The sequence below is a fragment of the Cherax quadricarinatus genome, chromosome 28, assembly GCF_038502225.1.
Source record: "Cherax quadricarinatus isolate ZL_2023a chromosome 28, ASM3850222v1, whole genome shotgun sequence".
NCBI lineage: Eukaryota > Metazoa > Arthropoda > Malacostraca > Decapoda > Parastacidae > Cherax > Cherax quadricarinatus.
In genome coordinates, this window is record NC_091319.1 from 29,602,871 (window position 1) to 29,623,035 (window position 20,165).

General features: G+C 39.7%; 1 long non-coding RNA gene across 1 annotated transcript; it reads left to right on the plus strand.

The window, feature by feature from the left end:
- Nucleotides 1–1,081: 1,081 nt before the first annotated feature.
- Nucleotides 1,082–19,415, plus strand: LOC128693134 (uncharacterized). Its single transcript, XR_011392541.1, has 4 exons — nucleotides 1,082–1,128; nucleotides 1,858–2,105; nucleotides 4,071–4,155; nucleotides 17,738–19,415. It is a non-coding gene; the product is annotated as an uncharacterized lncRNA (long non-coding RNA).
- Nucleotides 19,416–20,165: the final 750 nt, after the last annotated feature.

A 20,165-nucleotide genomic window follows, 5' to 3' on the forward strand; every position in this document is an offset into this window, starting at 1 on the left:
ATCATCCGCAAAGGATGATACGGTGCTGTGGTGTATATCTCTGTTTATGTCTGATATGAGGATAAGGAATAAGATGGGGGCGAGTACTGTGCCTTGTGGAACAGAGCTCTTCACTATGGCAGCCTCCGATTTAACTCTGTTGACCACTACTCTTTGTGTTCGATTTGTTAGGAAGTTGAAGATCCATCTCCCCACTTTCCCAGTTATTCCTTTAGCACGTATTTTATGGGCTATTACGCCATGATCGCATTTGTCAAATGCTTTTGCAAAGTCTGTGTATATTACATCTGCATTCTGATTTTCTTCCAGTGCATCCAAGGCCATGTCATAGTGATCCAGTAGTTGTGAGAGGCAGGAGCGACCTGCCCTGAACCCATGTTGCCCTGGATTGTGCAGATTTTGGGAATCCAGGTGATTTGCAATCCTGCTTCTTAGCACTCTTTCAAAGATTTTTATGATGTGGGACGTCAGAGCTATTGGTCTATAGTTCTTAGCTAATGCTTTGCTGCCACCTTTATGGAGTGGGGCTATATCCGTTGTTTTAAGTGACTGTGGAATTTCACCCATGCTATGTATGATAATTCTATGTAACTGTATTTGTGTATACCTGAATAAACTTACTTACCTTGTAGGAATGTCGTAGAACAATGATTCTTGTACCTTTGTGTTGCCAGAGAGTTAAGCTATTTTTCTATAAGATTAACTCAGTTTGTGAATTTTTCGACAAAATTTTTTCGTTCGCGCTGAGCCCGCTCTAGGGGAAGAATTCCTCATAACTCAAATAAGGGATTAAAGTACACTACGAATGTATACATTCATTTTTAATTAGGTAAATGTTGCTCTGAATCCTTGGATCAAGAGCCATTGCTAAACAAAACGAAAATTGCTAGGTTGGCGGGAAGCAGCAGCCAATTAAAGCCACGATTTAACCTATGACGTCACAGACTCGACAGCCAAGACCCAGTAGCCAATCAAGAGTTGTGACGTCACTGTTGAGGATGTATACATCATGGTTGATAAGCCAATGAAAGTGCTCATAGGCTCATACGTCACAGTCTGGTGGTGGTGCATAAGTCCCCGCCTCAGTCATGCGTAGGAGAGGTTGATGTGAGAGTGCTCGCTCCTCTGGTAAGCATTTTTCCTTTATATCGCCTAAATTACTGGTTGTTTTCATTAACTAATGCTTTTACATGGTCATAAACAGTATATATATATATCTTTTAAAGTAATTGTGCAATTATTGATTTTTGTTCCAATAAATTTGTTGAAACTAAGTTCAGCAGCTAACTTTATATGGTAAGTGCTAACTATATTATATGGTCACTTGTGTAACTTGCACTTGTCACCATTTATTACGTCAGTACTGGTTTATGATGGGTTGAAACATTAACAAGAGGTCATTTAGTGTAAATTGACACCACCACTTGTGAGTTGTAACTTGTCACTTTACCACATACAAGAGGAAAGTTTAACTTATGTCACTAGTAAGTGGTAAGTTGTCACTATCACTTAAGTGATTTAGAGTAACGCCCCTGTAACACTTCTTACAGTGGCACAGTAATGTGCGCCGATAAATTAGCGCCAATGTTTATAATACATGTTAGGACCATTAAGATATTAATCAAATAAAATATTTCCTTATTCTAGGCTATTTCTCCCCTCAAGGAAGGTTCCTTGATGTTGGTGAGGGGCTCTTGATTTAGGGAATTGGATCTGTGCTCCAGTTCCCCGAATTAAGCCTGAATGCCTTCCACATCCCCCCCCCCAGGCGCTGTATAATCCTCCGAGTTTAGCGCTTCCCCCTTGATTATAATAATAATAATAGGCTATTTCTACATTAATATTTATTTTTATTAGGGGGAGATTGCTCCAAATCCTTGGATCAAGAGCCCATCACCTGCCAGGTGTATGCATGTCACCGCTCCGGCCACAGCCAATGAAAACGAGAGTTACTAAGTTGGCGGAAAACAGAAGCCAATTACAGCCTAGATTAGCCTATGACGTCACGGGTTCGAGCGCCAAAACCCAGCAGCCAATCAGCAGTCGTGATGTCACTTGACAAGCCAATCAAAGCGCACAGAGACTACTACGTCACAGTGGTGGTGGTAAGTCATGCGCGGGAGATGGCGTGAGGGCGCGCGCTCCTCTGGTAAGCATTTTTCCCATATTTCTCCTAAATTACTTGTCATTTACATTGTTTTTACATGGTAATATAAAGTGTGTGTATATCTGAAATAGTAATACTGCAAAATATGGTAAGTAACTTTTAATGTCACCACTTAAGTGGCTGTAAATTGTCATGTACCACTTGCATAAGTTGTCACTAGCACTAAATGGTAAATTGTTTACAAATTGTAAGTGGTGGGTAGTAACGTATGTCGTTTTACCACTTTGTCGTTTATGGTTGTAACTTGCCACTTCACTAATGTCACTTATAAGTGGTCGTTTATGGTCTTGTAATTTGTCACCACCAATTAAGTGGCAATTTAGTATGGCATCACAATACCACTTGTATGTGGTCAATTATAATTGTACCTTTTACACTTTATCACTTACGTAAGTGGTCGTTAGTTTATATATTCTGTAAGTGGCATTTAATATCACCTTTACGGGCAGGATCTTGATCCAAGGAATCTGAGCCACTATTTCCAGTAGTGACTTCCATTCCCCAGGCACTGTATGACCCCCCCCCGGGTTTAGCGCTTTACCGTAAATGCCACGGCACAGCATGTGCGCTCAGTTGGCGCCATTAACTCGCGTTCTTGGCGCCAATGTGTGAAATCCGCTCTAGGAAGCGCAAAGCCAGGTCTCTCAGCCCCCCAAATGATTAATGAGTTTCAAAACTTAACCACGCGTGGGTCAAGTGTATATATACACTTGAAATGTTTATATATAAACGTGTATATATACTCGGTGTATATACATTGAAATTCAGAATATATATAAAATATTTTCTCATTTCTGGACTATTTCTACATATAATTGCTTTTATTGGGGGGTGCTCCAAATCCTTGGATCAAGAGTTCATCAAAATGTCCTGGCCACAGCCAAATACAAAGTTGGCGGGAAGCAGCAGCCAATTAGTCTCGAGTTAACCTATGACGTCACGGGTTCGAGCGCCAAGACCCAGCAGCCAGTCAGTAATCGTGACGTCACTTGGCCAAACATACGTCACTGTCGATCAGCCAATCACTTCAGCGGCTCCTACGTGACTGGTGGTGGTGCGGGAGCCCGCGAAAACTGGCGTCTCAGTCATGCACTGGAGAAAGTGGTAGGGGGGGGTGTGCACTCTGGTAAGAATTTTATCCTCATTTCTTTAAAATTACTGGTCGTTTACATTAAATAATGCTTTTACATGGTTATATAAAGTAAATATATCTGAAGTAATAATTTTGTAAAATATGGTAACATGTCTATGTAAGTGGTTGTCAATTGTCACGTACCACTTACATAAGTGGTTGTAACTTGCCACTATACCTCTTATAATTGGTATGTCACTACCAATTAGAAGTAATTGGTTGTAACTTTGTCATTACCACTAATTGGTAAGTGTTAAGTTGTAATTTGTCATTTTACCCCTTACAAGTGATCGTTTATGATCGGTTGTAACTTGTCACTTTACCATTCACTACCACTTAAGTGATCGTTTATTTTAAATTTTCTGGACCATGGCCACGGTGGGAGGATCTTGATCCAATGAATCTGAGCCACCATTCCCAGTAATGAATATATTCCATTCCCCAGGCTATGGGGGATAATTCCACTCCCCAGGGGCTATGGGGAATATTCCATTCCTCGGGATATATTCCATTCCCCAGGGGCTATGGGGGATATATTCCATTCCCCAGGGGCTATGGGGGATATATTCCATTTCCCAGGCTCTACGGGGGATATATTCCATTCCTCGGGCTCTGCGGGGGATATATTCCATTCCCCAGGGGTTGTGGGGATTGATGTAAACTTGAAATGTGTGTATATAGCATATCAATGTGTATATATATACATGGTAATATAAACAGTATGTATATATAATCTGTAGTAGTAATTCTGTGAAATTATTTTTATTCCAGTTGAAAAAACCATACCCCTGGCAGGGATTGAACCCGCGGTCATAGTTGAAGCAGACGAGTTCACCAGTAGCTGTTAGCCTTTATGGTAAGTGGTAACGTTTGTCACTTTCACTTGTAAGTGATCAGTTATTACTTATCCCTTTACCATTTGTCTACAACTTATGCTATTTTACCACTTTTATGACCTTGCCATTTGTCACTTTCCCACTTTTACGACCTTACCATTTGTCACTACCACTTATATCACTACTGTAAATTTTAATTGAAATTATTATTCGCTGAAGCATTAATTTATTATCCAGCGTTTTATATATGGACTTTGTTGCCATGGATACGTGAATATGGTGGATGCCTTGTTGAATTATTCTAGTAAACTAAGATTTAAATGTCATTGTATACGTAGGTTTTTTTGTAATTACTGATTTTTATGTTTATTATTTTAAACTGATTTAAAGTTGATATAATTTTTTGCAGTTGCCATGTTTTAAGTTGATTCAAGTTAAATTTATTCATATTTTCCAAAAGCTTTTTCTTTGGGGGGGGTGTTGACCCTTTGAGATTCTAACGGTGTATGGCCCTTGTAGGTTTAGCGCTTCTTTATGGTTATATTATCCTTGTAGGTTTAGCGCTTCTTTATGGTTATAATGTATGGCCCTTGTAGGTTTAGCGCTTTATGGTTATGTATGGCCCGTTGGGTTTAGTTATTAGTTATGATTATAATTTTTAAAAATTGGTTTAGGAACTTCTTAGTAATTTTGAGATGATTTAAAGCTGAACACTTGTTCAATATTACTGGACTTTGGTTAATATTTTAGGCATTAAAAGTATTCTTGACAGGTGGTGCATAGGTTACATGCAGCCTTAATGACCGTGTAGTAAAAAGGCTTTAAACCCAATACCCTAGTGGGTTTAGTGCTTTTTGATTATTAAATCCAGCAAATCATGACGTTCGTGAAGTAGATAGGCTTTAAGCCCAATAAATTATGACCTTTGTGTAGTAGGCTTTAAGCCCAATAAATCGATCATGACTTGTGTAGTAGATAGGCTTTAAGCCCAATAAATTATGACCTTTGTGTAGTAGATAGGCTTTAAACCCAGTAAACAATGACCTTCATGAAGTAGATAGGTTTTAAACCCAATGAAGCAATTATGACTTGTGTAGTAGATAGGTTTTAAACCCAATAAATCATGACCTTCGTGTAGTAGATAGGCTTTAAGCCCAATAAATCCATCAAAACCGTGTAATCAGCTTTTAACTCGGGAAATCACTCATGGCTTTTGTGTAGTAGATAGGCTTTAAACCCAATAAATCATGACCTGTGTGTAGTAGATAGGCTTTAAATCCATTAAATCATTCATGACCTTCGTGTAATAAGCTTTGAACTCGGTAAATCACTTATGACCTTTGTGTAGTAGGCTTTAAACCCAATAAATAAATCATGACCTTTGTGTAGTAGGCTTTAAACCCAATAAATAAATCATGACCTTTGTGTAGTAGATAGGCTTTAAACCCAATAAATCATGACCTTTGTGTAGTAGATAGGCTTTAAACCCAATAAATAAATCATGACCTTTGTGTAGTAGATGGGCTTTAAACCCAATAAATCATGCCCTTTGTGTAGTAGATAGGCTTTAAACCCAATAAATCATGACCTTTGTGTAGTAGATAGGCTTTAAACCCAATAAATAAATCATGACCTTTGTGTAGTAGATAGGCTTTAAACCCAATAAATCATGACCTTTGTGTAGTAGATAGGCTTTAAACCCAATAAATAAATCATGACCTTTGTGTAGTAGATAGGCTTTAAACCCAATAAATAAATCATGACCTTTGTGTAGTAGATGGGCTTTAAACCCAATAAATCATGCCCTTTGTGTAGTAGATAGGCTTTAAACCCAATAAATAAATTATAATCTTTGTATAGTAGATAGGCTTTAAACCCAATCCATCAATGGTGTTTGCAGTACATTCCATTAAAACATAAAATTGTTATACAGTGGACCCCGACTTGCAATATTAATCAGTTCCTGAGAGTACATTGTAAGACGAAATTATCGTAAGTCAAATTAATTCTCCCCATAAGAAATAAAGGAAATCAAATTAATCCATTCAAGACACCCAAAAGTATGAAAAAAAATTTTAACACGAAATATACATTTTCCTATACACAAAAAGGAGGATACATGCACAATATATATTGTGCTTGTACTAGTGTACTAAATGATGGATAAATGACACCTTTATCGATAATGTAGTGATGACTGTCCTGGGAGTGCCTTTTCCTCCTGAGTAATGTAGGTCCTGTTTGGCATTTTCTTCCAGAACAGGCCTTATCACACTGGGTATGCCACTACGATTCTTAAATCTCTCAAACCAACGTTTGCTGGCCTTAAATTCGCTAATATGAGCACTAGTTCCAGGCATTTTTTCCTGTTCACCTGGGTGTTAGTCGACTGGTGTGGGTCGCATCCTGGGGGACAAGATTAAGGGCCCTAATGGAAATAAGTTAGTCCTTGATGACACACTGACTTTCTTGCATTATCCTGGGTGGCTAACCCTCTGGGGTTAATTGTTTCTCGGTATTCTCGATAAGCCACACCAATAACAGTCTCTCCACATCTTCGAGTAGTACAGCTGACCGTGGTACGATAGCATTTCTCACCCTTTTTACCACAGGGTTGGCACAAGAAGCTTTCTTTGGGCCCATGGTGGCCTTTTTAGCAGTTACAAGCACTAACCGTGCAACCGTGTCTGCCCCGGCTTGTAAACAATGTCGCACAAGCTCAGCTGAGGCGTTTAGGCCAGACAGACGCGTGGACGCTATGGGATGAATGATGCAAGTTTTTCAACGCATGTTGGGGTCAAATTTTTATGCTGACAAGCATCATAAGTCGGTTTTAACATACATTACATTGAGGACATCATAAGTCCGGGGTCCACTGTATATGAAATATTAATAATATTCTCATTGCTAATCTTTAAAAATTTTATATATATTTCTTAGGTTTGACACTTCTTTATATAATAGGTATAATATGTAATAGTAATAGTAAGAATATTACTTTTATGATTAGTAATATTGTAATTAGTACAGTGGACCCTCGAATTTCATGATTAATCCGTTCCAGACACCCAAAAATATTAAAAATGTATTTTTTTCAAATTAAATAGATTTACATACAGAAAACAATGAGAAATCAAGTACACATATATCAGATATTGCACTTACCACTTCTGGGTGGATGGGAGGAAGGGAGAGGAAGAAGGTATACTATTGTTTGGAAGGGGAATTCCCTTCCATAAAGACTTCAGGTACCAAGTCCTTCTCTAGGGTTACTTTGTTTTTTAATGGCACTGTAACCAGCTTGTCACTGGACCCCTGTTGCACAAAATATCTGTCCAGAGAGCTCTGTTTCTGGCGTGTCTTTGAAACATCCCAAAAATGGGACACAACATTGTCATTGTACATGTTGCCAACACAGCCTGCAACAGCTTTGTCAGTAAGTAAGTAAGTAAGTTTATTCAGGTATACACAAATACAGTTACATAGAATTATCATACATAGCAGCATATGTGTAGAGAACCTAGGATAACCCAAAAAAGTCAGACAGAGTGACTTATTTCCATTGGGGTCCTTTTACCTTATTATAATATAAAGGTTATAATATTTTCTTATTATTCTACAATGAAGATAACATCTTATTATCATACTAAAAAGACTATCTACTACACCAAGGTCATTAAGACTATCTACAATACGAGGGTCATTACTAGGAATATGGTAAAATTTACACGTATGTTAGCTAAAAAATAGAAAATCATTCCCCTCCCTTTCTGTAGCTACATTCATCAGACACCTTTTGGCACTCTTCTTGAACTGGTTCATGCTATGACTGGCTTTGACATGTGTGGGTAGTCTGTTCCATTCCTTTATTGCTGTACAATAAAAGGTGTTTGAAGCCTGGCCACTGACTGGGTACTACAAAGTTGTGTTCTCTCCCCCTAGTACTATGATTGCTTTGGTTCCCAACCTTGACAAAATTGACAGCAAGATATTCTGGACATTGTTTGTGAGCAATTTTATAAACATGATTTAGCTTCAGTTGTTTTACTGTCTTCAACATTCAGCATATCCAACTGCTGTAATTCATCCTGGCCTACATGTTCTCTTGGTCCCAGGTCCAGGATGAATCTTACGATTTTGTTCTGGGTGATTTGCAGTCTATCTTTCAGTTTTTTTTGTCAAGGCAGAGTACCAAGAAGAGCAAGCGTAATGCATATGGCATTGTATAAGGGCTAGACATAGGGTCCTGCGAGCCTCAGTAGGTAGACACTGTGCTTGTCTATACAGGAACTTCAGTCTGGCATTCGCTTTCTTTACTACACTGTTCCCTATCAATTCTCCTGACATGCATGGGTCAAAGGGGATTCCCAAATATTTTACTGATGAAACCAAAGTGATGGGCTCCCCATTACATTGAACATTAAAATTATTTACCCTTCTCAGTTTGTTTCGTGCCAAAGAGAATGGCTTCAGTTTTCCCTAGGTGTAATGATAGTTTGTTGTCTACTAACCATTTGCTGCAGGACTCCAGTTCCAGTGTTAAAACATTAGCAATATCTTGTGGGTCTTTACCTGACACTAACAGAGCACTGTCATCTGCATACAGTAGGAGTTTGCACTTGACACTGGCAAAATATAGTCTCGCGGTTCATGACTGACCTCGTAATTCGGCAAACATCTGGTATGGGTCCGAACGGCATCCCAGTGTCAACGCGCACACAAAGCCAGAAGGGTGAAGTTCATCCATAAGGGTTTGCACTTCAATCCACTTTGTACAAATGTCCTTAATCTTTGAAGAAGGCAGCTTCCTCCATCTCTATTCCTCCTCTGAAGAAAATTCCTGAGCTGTGGTCTGTTGGTGTTGCAGATGAAGCTCTTGCAGTTCTGTAGTGCTTAGCTCTTCATTGTGGTCCTCCATCAACTCTTCCACATCCTCGAAACTCACATCCAACCCTATGGAATTCCCCAATGCCACAATGCTTTCCACAACTGGCATAGGCTCCTCAGGGTTAGCCTCAAACCTTTCAAAATCCTTCTTGTACACATTCAGGTCACAATTTTCTCCAAGCAGAGTTCGAAGTCCTGCAAGTCGCTCCCTCCCAAGCCTTACCCGAAAGGTTTATGCAGTGGAGGATATTGAAGTGATCTTTCTGGAAAACTCTTAGGGTCAATTCAGTGTCTGAGGTCACTTCGCAGCACTTTTCAAACAATGCTTTGGTGTACATTTTTTCGAAGTTTGAAATGACTTCCTGGTCCATGGGCTGGAGGAGAGGAGAGTGGTATTAAAAGCAAAAACTTCACTGTGATGAAACGAAACTCCTGGACCATTTGCTTTTCAAAGTCTGGAGGATGAAATGGAGCATTGTCCATTACCAGGAGGCACTTGAGTTCCAATTTATTTTCCAGGAGGTATTTCTTCACACTGGGGTCAAACACTTCATTGAACCAATCGAGGAAAATGTCCCTCGTGACCCATACCTTACTGTTAGCCTTCCACATCCCTCTCATTAGCCTTGGTGACCCGGTTTTTTTGAAAACACTGGGATTTTCAGAGTGATACACCAGTAAAGGCTTTACTTTGCAATCCCCGCTAGCACTACTAGAAAACATGAGAGCTAGCCTGTCTTTCATAGGCTTGTGTCCTGGCAATGCTGTTTCCTCCTTCATAATGTAGGTCCTCTTTGGCATTTTCTTCCAAAACGGGGCTGTTTCGTCACAATTGAATACCTGTTGGGGTTTGAATTGTTCAGTCTCTGTTTTCCTTTAATTCCTGAAAATATTTTTCAGCCGCTTTTTTGTCAGAACTGGCAGCCTCGCCATGCCTTACCACACCGTGTATGCCACTATGCTTCTTAAATCTCTCAAACCAGCCTTTGCTGGCCTTAAAATCACAAACAGCACTTATTGCAGGCATTCTTTTTACGAGATCATCATCCAACTGCCTTACCTTTTCACAAATTATTGACTGCATAACACTATCTCCTGCTAACTGTTTTTGGGTAATCCACACCAACAATATCCTCTCCACTTCTTCGAGGATTTGAAATCTCTTTTTTTTGTCAGCATGCCTACCCCTTTTGCAACAACAGCTTCCTTGATTTCCTTTCCCTTCGCCATGATCGAAGTGATGGTTGAATGGTGTTTGCCATACATCCAGACAAGCTCTGAAACATGCACTCCACTTTGATATTTTTCAATTTCTTTCTTTAATTCAATTGTGTTCCTCAATTTCTTTACCAAAGGGGCTGGCATTAGCTTTCTTTGGGCCCATGATGACTTCTTTAGCAGTTGCAAGCACAAAAAAAACAATGGATTATTATGAAATGTATCATATGAACCCTTGGGGTGATGGTCACTCTGATAAACATTGCCACAGAGTGTGAAATGGTGCGGAAGTCTGGCTTTGTGTGCGCATTGACACTGGGATGCCGTTCGGACCCATACCAGATGTTTGCCGAATTACGAGGTCAGTCATGAACCGCGAGGCTATATTTTGCCGAAAAAAATTGCTGAAAGTCGGATTTCACGAAAGTTGTGGCTACCGAAAGGTGGGGGTCCACTGTACTATTCTTTTTATTAGTATTATTGACATTATTAGTATTAAAAAAATAATTTGTTGCCAGTAGGCTATAACCTAATATATTAAGCCTACCAGTTACTGCCTTGTGAGGTCATTTACAATTGTTAAGATAAGATTTCGTTCGGATTTTTAACCCTGGATGGTTAGCCACCTAGGATAACCCAAGAAAGGCAGTGCATCTTGGAGGACTGTCTTATTTCCATTGTGGTCCTCAATTTTGTCTCCTCAGGATGCAATCCACACCAGTCGACTAACACCCAGGTACCTACTTGCTGGTAGGAGAACAGGACAACAGGTGTAAGAAAACATGTCAATGTTTCTACCCTGCCGGGAATCGAACCTGGGCCCTCCATGTGTAAAGCGAGAGCTTTGCCATGGGGGTTACTATTCTTTTTTATAGTAAACCAGTAGGTGGCATACAATGGGAGGTAATGATCTATTACAATGGACTCTTGATTCAGTTCCTTGAATCAAGAGCCCTTCACTAGCATTAAGAAACTCTCCCTTTAAAAGGAGTAAATCAGATTTGACTTGCAAGATTTTTTTGTTACTAAATTTAAATTTACAGTGGACTCTCGGATTATGACATTAATCTATTCCGGAGAGTGTGTCTTTAACCGAATCTGTCATAATCTGAATTAATTTTCCCCATAAGAAATAATGGAAATCCAGTTAATCTGTTCCAGACACCCAAAAGTATTAAATAAAATAATTTTTTTCACATGAAATAATAATAATAATAATAATAAGTTTATTTCTTTGTAAAGGTTACAATGTGTAATTACAATTTTGATTTGCTGAGTACAAAGATAGCCACTATCATGCCGAGGCATTTCGGGCAAACTAATCCTAATACAGTGGACACTCGACTAACGCTATTAATCCGTTCCTGAGAGCTCATCATTAGTCAAAATTATCGTTAGTCGAGTTAATTTTCCCCATAAGAAATAATGGAAATCAAATTAATCCGTGCAGGACACCCCAAAGTATGAAAAAAAATTATTTTTACCACATGAAATATTAATTTTAATACACACAAACTGAAGAAGACATGCACAGTTACATGACACTTACCTTTATTGAAGATCTGGTGATGATTGATGGGATGGGAGGAGGGGAGAGTGTTGATGGTCTTAGTGTTTAGAAGGGGAATCCCCTTCCATTAGGACTTGAGGTGGCAAGTCCTTTTCCAGGGTTACTTCCCTTCTTTTAATGCCACTATGACCAGCTTGAGAGTCACTGGACCTCTGTCGCACAACATATCTGTCCATAGAGGCCTGTACCTCCCGTTCCTTTATGACATTTCTAAAGTGTTTCACAACATTGCCAACACGGCTTGCAGTAGCTGTGTCAGGGACCGTGGCGGCTGGCTGGCTTGTAAACACTGTCACCCATGGGACAAGTGAGGCACGCTCAGGCCAAAGTGGACGCGTCTCGAACGGAACGAATAGCGTTGGTCGGGTTTTTTAGCGCTAGTTGAGGCAAAATTTTGCGTTAAAATGTATCGCTAGTCGGATTTAACGTTAGACGATGCCAACATTGGTCGAGGGTCCACTGTACATAGTAACTAATTAAAACTAGATAAGATAATAGTACATAGTAATTATTATTTAAAACTAAATACACAATAGTGGTTAGCTGTTTTACAATCTTATTTGGACTTCATAAAACTTATGTATACTTAGTACAAAATCTAATTAACAAGAAATGGTGTAGGTGGTAATATTTTATGGAATGGCAGCATTAAAAGCCAGGAGGTCAATGATAAATCTAGCCAGTAGATGTTTGGTTGATTTAGTTAATATTGTGAGATAAGATGATTTTTTAGCAGAGTCCTAAATTTATAAGTTGTCTGGGGATCCTTGGCTTGTTCCAGTAGCGATTTCCAGATCTTTGGGCCTTTTATGTGCACAGCATTCTTACAGAGTGAGAGTTTTACTCAAGGGATGTTGAAAAGGGCCTTATGCCTTGTATTGTGACTGTGCATTCTGTTGTAACTGTCGAGGAGTTGTTTTAGGGGAGGTTTAGAGTGGAGTTTAAAGTTCTGTATATGTAGTAGGCACAATAATAAGAGTGTATGTTTTGTATATTAAGCAAGTTGTCTTGAAAAGTGGTGGGGTGTGCTGTCTAGCACAGGAGCTGGTTATCACCCGCACAGCAGCTTTTTGTTGGATTATTAAGGGTCTAAGGTGGTTGGCTGTGGTTGAGCCCCAGGCACAGATACCATAAGTGAGGTAAGGATATATTAGAGAGTGGTACAAGGTAAGAAGAGTTTTGTGATACATAGTAGCATATCTTGGAAAGGATTCCTACTGATTTGGAAATTTTCTTGGCTATGTGATGGGTGTGGGACTGAAATTTAAGATTACAGTCAAGGAGAAGACCTAGAAATTTGCCCTCTGTGTGTCTTGATGTAGGGGAACCATTTAACAGTATGTTGAGTTGAATATTTGAGGCTCTGTTGCCAAACAGCATGAAGTAAATTTTTTCTATGTTAAGTGTGAGTTCGTTGGTCATCATCCAAGCATATATCTTTAGCAGTTCATTGTTTAGTGTTTTCAAGCACAGCTTGGTCTGAATGGGAGTAGACATATGTAGTGTCATCTGCGAATAGAACTGGTGTAAGGAGTTGGGATGCATTGGGGAGATCATTGATGTAGATGAGAAGAGGAGTGGGTCTAGGACACTACCTTGGGGTACTCCTACAGCTACAGGTTGGATAATGGAGTTGACTCCATTTGCATGCACATACTGGTGTCTGTCGTTAAGATAGAATTTTAGGTAGTCTAGAGAATGCCCTCTTATGCCATAATGATGCAGTTTGAGGTGCAAGAGATTGTGGTCAGCTGTGTCAAACGCTTTTCTTAGGTCGATAAAGAGCCCCAGGGGATATTCATTCTTATCAAGAGCTGTATATATTAGGTCAAGCATTTGTATAATAGCATCATTCGTGCTTTTTTTTTTTTTGGTCTAAATCCAAACTGGCATGGGTTAAGTATGTTGCTGGATGTAAGGTAGGAGTAAAGTCGCTTGTGTATTATTTTTTCAAATATCTTGGATAGTATAGGCAAGTTTGATATGGGTCTGTAATTGTTCAAATCAGTTGGATCTCCACCTTTGTGGATCGGGGTGACCCTTGCTGTCTTGAGTATGGATGGGAAGGTTGAGGAAGTTATAGATTTGTTAAACATTGTTGCAATAATGGGCAACAGTTCTGGTGCAGCTTTTTTATATATGAATGGTGGCAAGTTATCTAGATCACCTGATTTGTTTTTTAATGATTTAATGATGAGTGAGACTTCAGTGGGGTTAGTTGGAGCTAGGAATAAAGTACTATTTGGATAGTTGCCAGTGAGGTACTCGCTCGGAAGGGTATTTGAGCTAGGAATTTGGCTCGCTAGCTTTGATCCTGTGGTAGAGAAGACATTAAATTTGTCGGCCGTGTCTATAGGTTGCATGTGAGGTTCATCTGGTTTGGTTAAGTCCATCTCTCTAATTCCAGTCGATTTTCTTGAGCCCAAAATCTTGGAGAGGGTTTGCCAGGTACTTTTCATGTCGCCTTTCATTTCACTAAATCTATATTCATAATACATTTGCTTTGATTTACGTATTAGTTTTGCGAGTATTGATGTGTATCTTTTAGTAAATTCTTTAGTAATTAACCCTAATCTGAACTGCTTTTCAGTTTGGTGTTTTTTATTAAATCTCTCAAACCAGTCTTTGCTGGCCTTAAATTTATCAATATCAGCACTAGTTTCAGGCATTTTCTTAGTGACATCAGCATGCAACTGCCTTGCCTTTTCACGTATAATTGACTGCGAAACACTATCTCCTGATAATTGTTTCTCGTTGATCCACACCAACAACATATTTCCACCTTTCACAACAACAGCTTCCTTGATTGCCTTTTTCTTGGCCAAGATAGTAGCGATGGTTGTATGGGATTTGTTATACAACCTGGCCAGCTTGGAGACATGCACTCCACATTCATATTTTGCAATGATCTCTTTCTTGAATTCAATAGTATTTCTCACCCTCTTTACCACAGGGCTGGCACTAGAAGCTTTCTTTAGGCTCATGGTGACTTATTTAGCAGTTGCAAGCACTAAAAACAATGGAATAATACAAAATTTATCGCATGTATGCGTGGAATCGTCCTCACTGGCTTGTAAACAACGGCACACGCTGTACATGGAGTGGCGAGCCGCTCAATCCCCACGGACACATTTGGGACGAATGGCTTTAACCGAGTTTTGTCGTTAACCGAGCCAATATTTACTTAATCCGAATTTTACGTAATCCGATGATGTTGTAATCTGGGGGTCCACTATATCTCAAATATAAAGTGTTTGTGGTCCAGATATGGTACTTGTTTATGAAGTGTTTGCTGAGGTTTAATACATGCTTATTATAATCAGTTATAATATAAAAGAAGCACTAAACCTACAAGGGTCACTCAGCTCAGACTACCTGGTTACGTATTCACAGCGTTGTACAAAATTTGTCATCTTCCTTATAGTGGAGTAGTGGAAACAGATGCTATATTTCATGTGTACACTGAGTTGCAAGGTAATATTTTGTGAAGGTATTCAGGGAAAATGGTTAGCCAGACTTGAGTCCTGGAGGTGGAAATACAATGCCTACAGTTTAAGAGGTTTGGGATAGTCTTATCTGTGCACCTCTGCAAAGACGGTGATACTGTGAATGACAGTGAAAGTGTTTCTTTTGTGGGTCATCTTGCCTCGGTGGGAGACAGCCGGTGTGCGTGTATTTCAGCAAATCAGTCGTATCCCACCAAGGTGGGGTGGTGCCCCAAAAAGAAAAACGAAAGTTCTCTTTTTAAATTCAGTAATGTATACAGAAGGGGTTACTAACTCCTTGCTTCCCGCATTTTACTCTCCTCTTAAGACACGCACGGCTTACACACTTCCCTATGAAGATGCGTGTATGTGTGTGTATATAAGTATGTCGTGCCGAATAGGTAAAACTTGCGAGTTTGGCTTAAATAACAACGCTGTTCTTGCCGAATAAGGCAAGCAAAAATTTGTATACAGTGTATTCAATAATTTCACAATCTTTCTGAACCTAACAAAAAAAATGTTTCATTGTTTATTAAATTATTGTAAACTTGCTAAATTAAATTGTGCTTGTTATAATAAGGTTAGGTAAGTTTTCTAAGGTTCTTATGGTACATAATTTTTACATTAAATTAAAAAAATATTTCTTTAAGCATATAAGAAAAATTTTAGAAAGGACTTTATATATAAGAGGGTTGTATATAAATGTTAAATTTTAATCCCCCTGATAGTTGTCAAGTATTCTTGACAGTCAACAGTTACATGCAAACTTAATTAAACCCTCATGTAGTAGATAGACTTTAAACTTGATAAAGTAACTAGAGTAATTAGCTTATTTCCACAGTGCATTTTAAAATCCAAAATATGTTGTCTGAAGCAACTTTTTTTTTCCTTATTTGGTTTTAATTAGGCTTATTAAAAATCCATTAAAAAATATGCTGCTCCTTCCTCAAAATTCATACAGTATTTTGTATTTAAAATTACCTTTTTTTTTTTTTTTTTTTTTTTTTTTTTGACACATCGGCCGTTTCCCACTGAGGCAGTGACCCAGAAAAGAAGAAACACATGAATCATCATTCACTCCATAGTAGTGATGGTGAATTAAGTCATGATGGTGAGGGTGTTAGGAATCATGATGGTGAGGGTGTTAGGAATCATGATGGTGAGGGTGTTAGGAATCATGATGGTGAGGGTGTTAGGAATATTGATGGTGAGGGTGTTAGGAATCATGATGGTAAGGATGTTAGGAATATTGATGGGCTATTGAGCATGTCACCCCTTGATGCTGGTAAGGGGCTCTTGATCTAGGGAATTGTATCTGTGCTCCAGTTCCCTGAATTGACTGAATACCTTCCATCCCTCCCCCCCCCCCCCCACACACATGCTGTATAATCTTACTTGGAGTTTACCTGGAGAGAGTTCCGGGGGTCAACGCCCCTGCATCCTGGTCTGTGACCAGGCCTCATGGTGGATCAGAGCCTGATCAACCAGGCTGTTACTGCTGGCTGCACGCAATCCAACGTACGAGCCACAGCCCAGCTGGTCGGGTACCGACTTTAGGTGCTTGTCCAGTGCCTGCTTGAAGACAGCCAGGGGTCTATTGGTAATCCCTCTTATGTATGCTGGGAGGCAGTTGAACAGTCTTTAGCCCCTGACACTTATTGTATTGTCTCTTAACGTGCTAGTGACACCCCTGCTTTTCATTGAGGGGATGTTGCATCGTCTGCCGAGTCTAGCTTTCGTTGTGAGTGATTTTCGTGTGCAAGTTCGGTACTAGTCCCTCTAGGATTTTCCAGGTGTATATAATCATCTTTCTCGCCTGCGTTCCAGGGAGTACAGGTTTAGGAACTTCAACTTTTTGCCCCCCTTTTCCCAACCTAACCCTTGGGCACGACCTACTTCCACATTGTACAAATGTGACACCACCTACGACTGCTGCACCTCTCCTGCCTACGGTTATAAGCTACTTTTCCACACGTATGCCGCATTCTATTCAAGATTGATGGACTGACCATATCGACTCGAGGTTGAGGGACTGATTACCTCATTCTCCTCCTGTTCTTCACGTTTCTCCTTTGTATGGACTGATGAAGCCACTGTGTGGCAAAACGTTTCCTCAATAAAGATACCCCCTAAAGTCGGTACCTGACCAGCCGGGCTGTGGCTTGTACGTTGGATTGCGTGCAGCCAGCAGTAACAGCCTGGTTGATCAGGCTCTGATTCACCAGGAGGCCTGGTCACAGACCGGGCCACAGGGGCATTGACCCCTGGAACACTCTCCAGGTAAACTCCAGGTAAACACAAGAGTTGTGCATGTCTAATTTATCAACTGTGTCGGTTCTCTGAACCATTCATCTACAATCCTGTGCTACTTATGTATATCCAGTATTTACTTTTTGGTAGGCTTCATATTAGTCAAGTGAAATGGGCATTTTATCATTCCAGAAATCTGAACTTCTCAACCCCAGCAAGATATTTGAACTTCTCAACCCCAGCAAGATATTTGAACTTCTCAACCCCAGCAAGATATTTGAACTTCACAACCCCAGTAAGATATTTGAACTTCTCAACCTCAGCAAGATATTTGAACTTCACAACCCCAGTAAGATATTTGAACTTCTCAACCTCAGCAAGATATTTGAACTTCACAACCCCTGTAAGATATTTGAACTTCTCAACCTCAGCAAGATATTTGAACTTCTCAACCCCTGGATGATTTCAGCAGTAACCTCATAACACTTATATTGGGCAAGTAGTTAGTTAAACCAAGACAGCTAACATGAAGTAAGTTAATATTTCTTCATGTATTCCTTGCTGTGTACTTTACCTTCTGTTATATTTATTTTATATAAAACTGGTGTTTATAAGATTTATATTTTGGGGACATGTTTGTGTGTGAGTGTTGCTCATACCTGCGTGCTGCTCATACCAGGATGCTACCCTTGGGTGCTGCACATACCTGGGTGCCACACCTGGGTGCTGCACATACCTGGGTGCTACATCTGGGTGCTGCTCATACCTGGGTGCTGCTCATATCTAGGTGCTACACCTGGGTGCTGCTCATACTTAGGCTGTTTATACCTGGGTGCTGCTCACACCTGGGTGCTGCTCACACCTGGGTAGCACTTGGGCTATCAGCCTGGGTAGCACTGGGGCACTATCAGCCTGGGTAGTGCTTGGGCTATTATCAGCCTGGGTAGTGCTTGGGCTAATATCAGCCAGGGTAGCACTTGGGCTATCAGCCTTGGTAGCACTTAGGCTATCAGCCTGGGTAGCACTTGGGCTATCAGCCTGGGTAGCACTTGGGCTATCAGCCTGGGTAGCACTGGGGCACTATCAGCCTGGGTAGTGCTTGGTCTATTATCAGCCTGGGTAGCACTTGGGCTATTATCAGCTTGGGTAGCACTTGGGCTATTATCAGCCTGGGTAGCACTTGGGCTGTTATCAGCCTGGGTAGAACTTGGGCTGTTATCAGCCTGGGTAGAACGTGGGCTGTTATCAGCCTGGGTAGCACTTGGGCTATTATCAGCCTGGATAGCACTTGGGCTTTCAGCCTGGGTAGCACTGGGGCACTATCAGTCTGGGTAGCACTGGGGCACTATCAGCCTGGGTAGCACTGGGGCACTATCAGCCTGGGTAGCACTGGGGCACTATCAGCCTGGGTAGCACTGGGGCACTATCAGCCTGGGTAGCACTGGGGCACTATCAGCCTGGGTAGCACTGGGGCACTATCAGCCTGGGTAGCACTGGGGCACTATCAGCCTGGGTAGCACTGGGGCACTATCAACCTGGGTAGCACTGGGGCACTCAGCCTAGGTAGCACTGGGGCACTGTCAGCCTGGGTAACACTGGGGCACTATCAGCCTGGGTAGCACTGGGGCACTATCAGCCTGAGGCTACTGTCCCCCTAGGACCTAGGTAGTACTGTCCTGCTTAATGTATGAAACTGCCTCTTGCAATTATTTAAACTGCCAACCATATTGTTTTAAACCATTTTATACTGCCAAGTGTTTTATATCTAATATTGTTTTATACCTTCTAATGTTTTATACCTTCTAATGTTTTATATCTAATGTTTTATACCTTCTAATGTTTTATATCTTCTAATGTTTTATATCTAATGTTTTAATCTTCTAATGCATTATATCTAATGTTTTATATCTTCTAATGTTTTATATCTTCTGTTTTATATCTAATGTTTTATATCTTCTAATGTTTTATATCTTCTAATGTTTTATATCTTCTAATGTTTTATATCTTCTAATGTTTTATATCTTTTTATATTTTATATCTGTTTTATATCTTCTAATGTTTTATATCTTTTAATATTTTATATCTAATGTTTTATACCTTCTAATGTTTTATATCTTCTAATGTTTTATATCTTCTGTTTTATATCTAATGTTTTATATCTTCTAATGTTTTATATCTTCTAATGTTTTATATCTTCTAATGTTTTATATCTTCTAATGTTTTATATCTTTTTATATTTTATATCTGTTTTATATCTTCTAATGTTTTATATCTTTTAATATTTTATATCTAATGTTTTATACCTTCTAATGTTTTATATCTTCTAATGTTTTATATCTTCTGTTTTATATCTAATGTTTTATACCTTCTAATGTTTTATATCTAACTTTTATGCCTTCTAATGTTTTATATCTTCTAATATTTTATATCTTCTCTTTCATATCTTCTAATATTTTATATATAATAATGTTTTATATTACTTGGAGTTTACCTGGAGAGAGTTCCGGGGGTCAACGCCCCCGCGGCCCGGTCTGTTACCAGGCCGCCTGGTGGATCAGAGCCTGATCAACCAGGCTGTTACTGCTGGCTGCACGCAAACCAACATACAAGCCACAGCCCG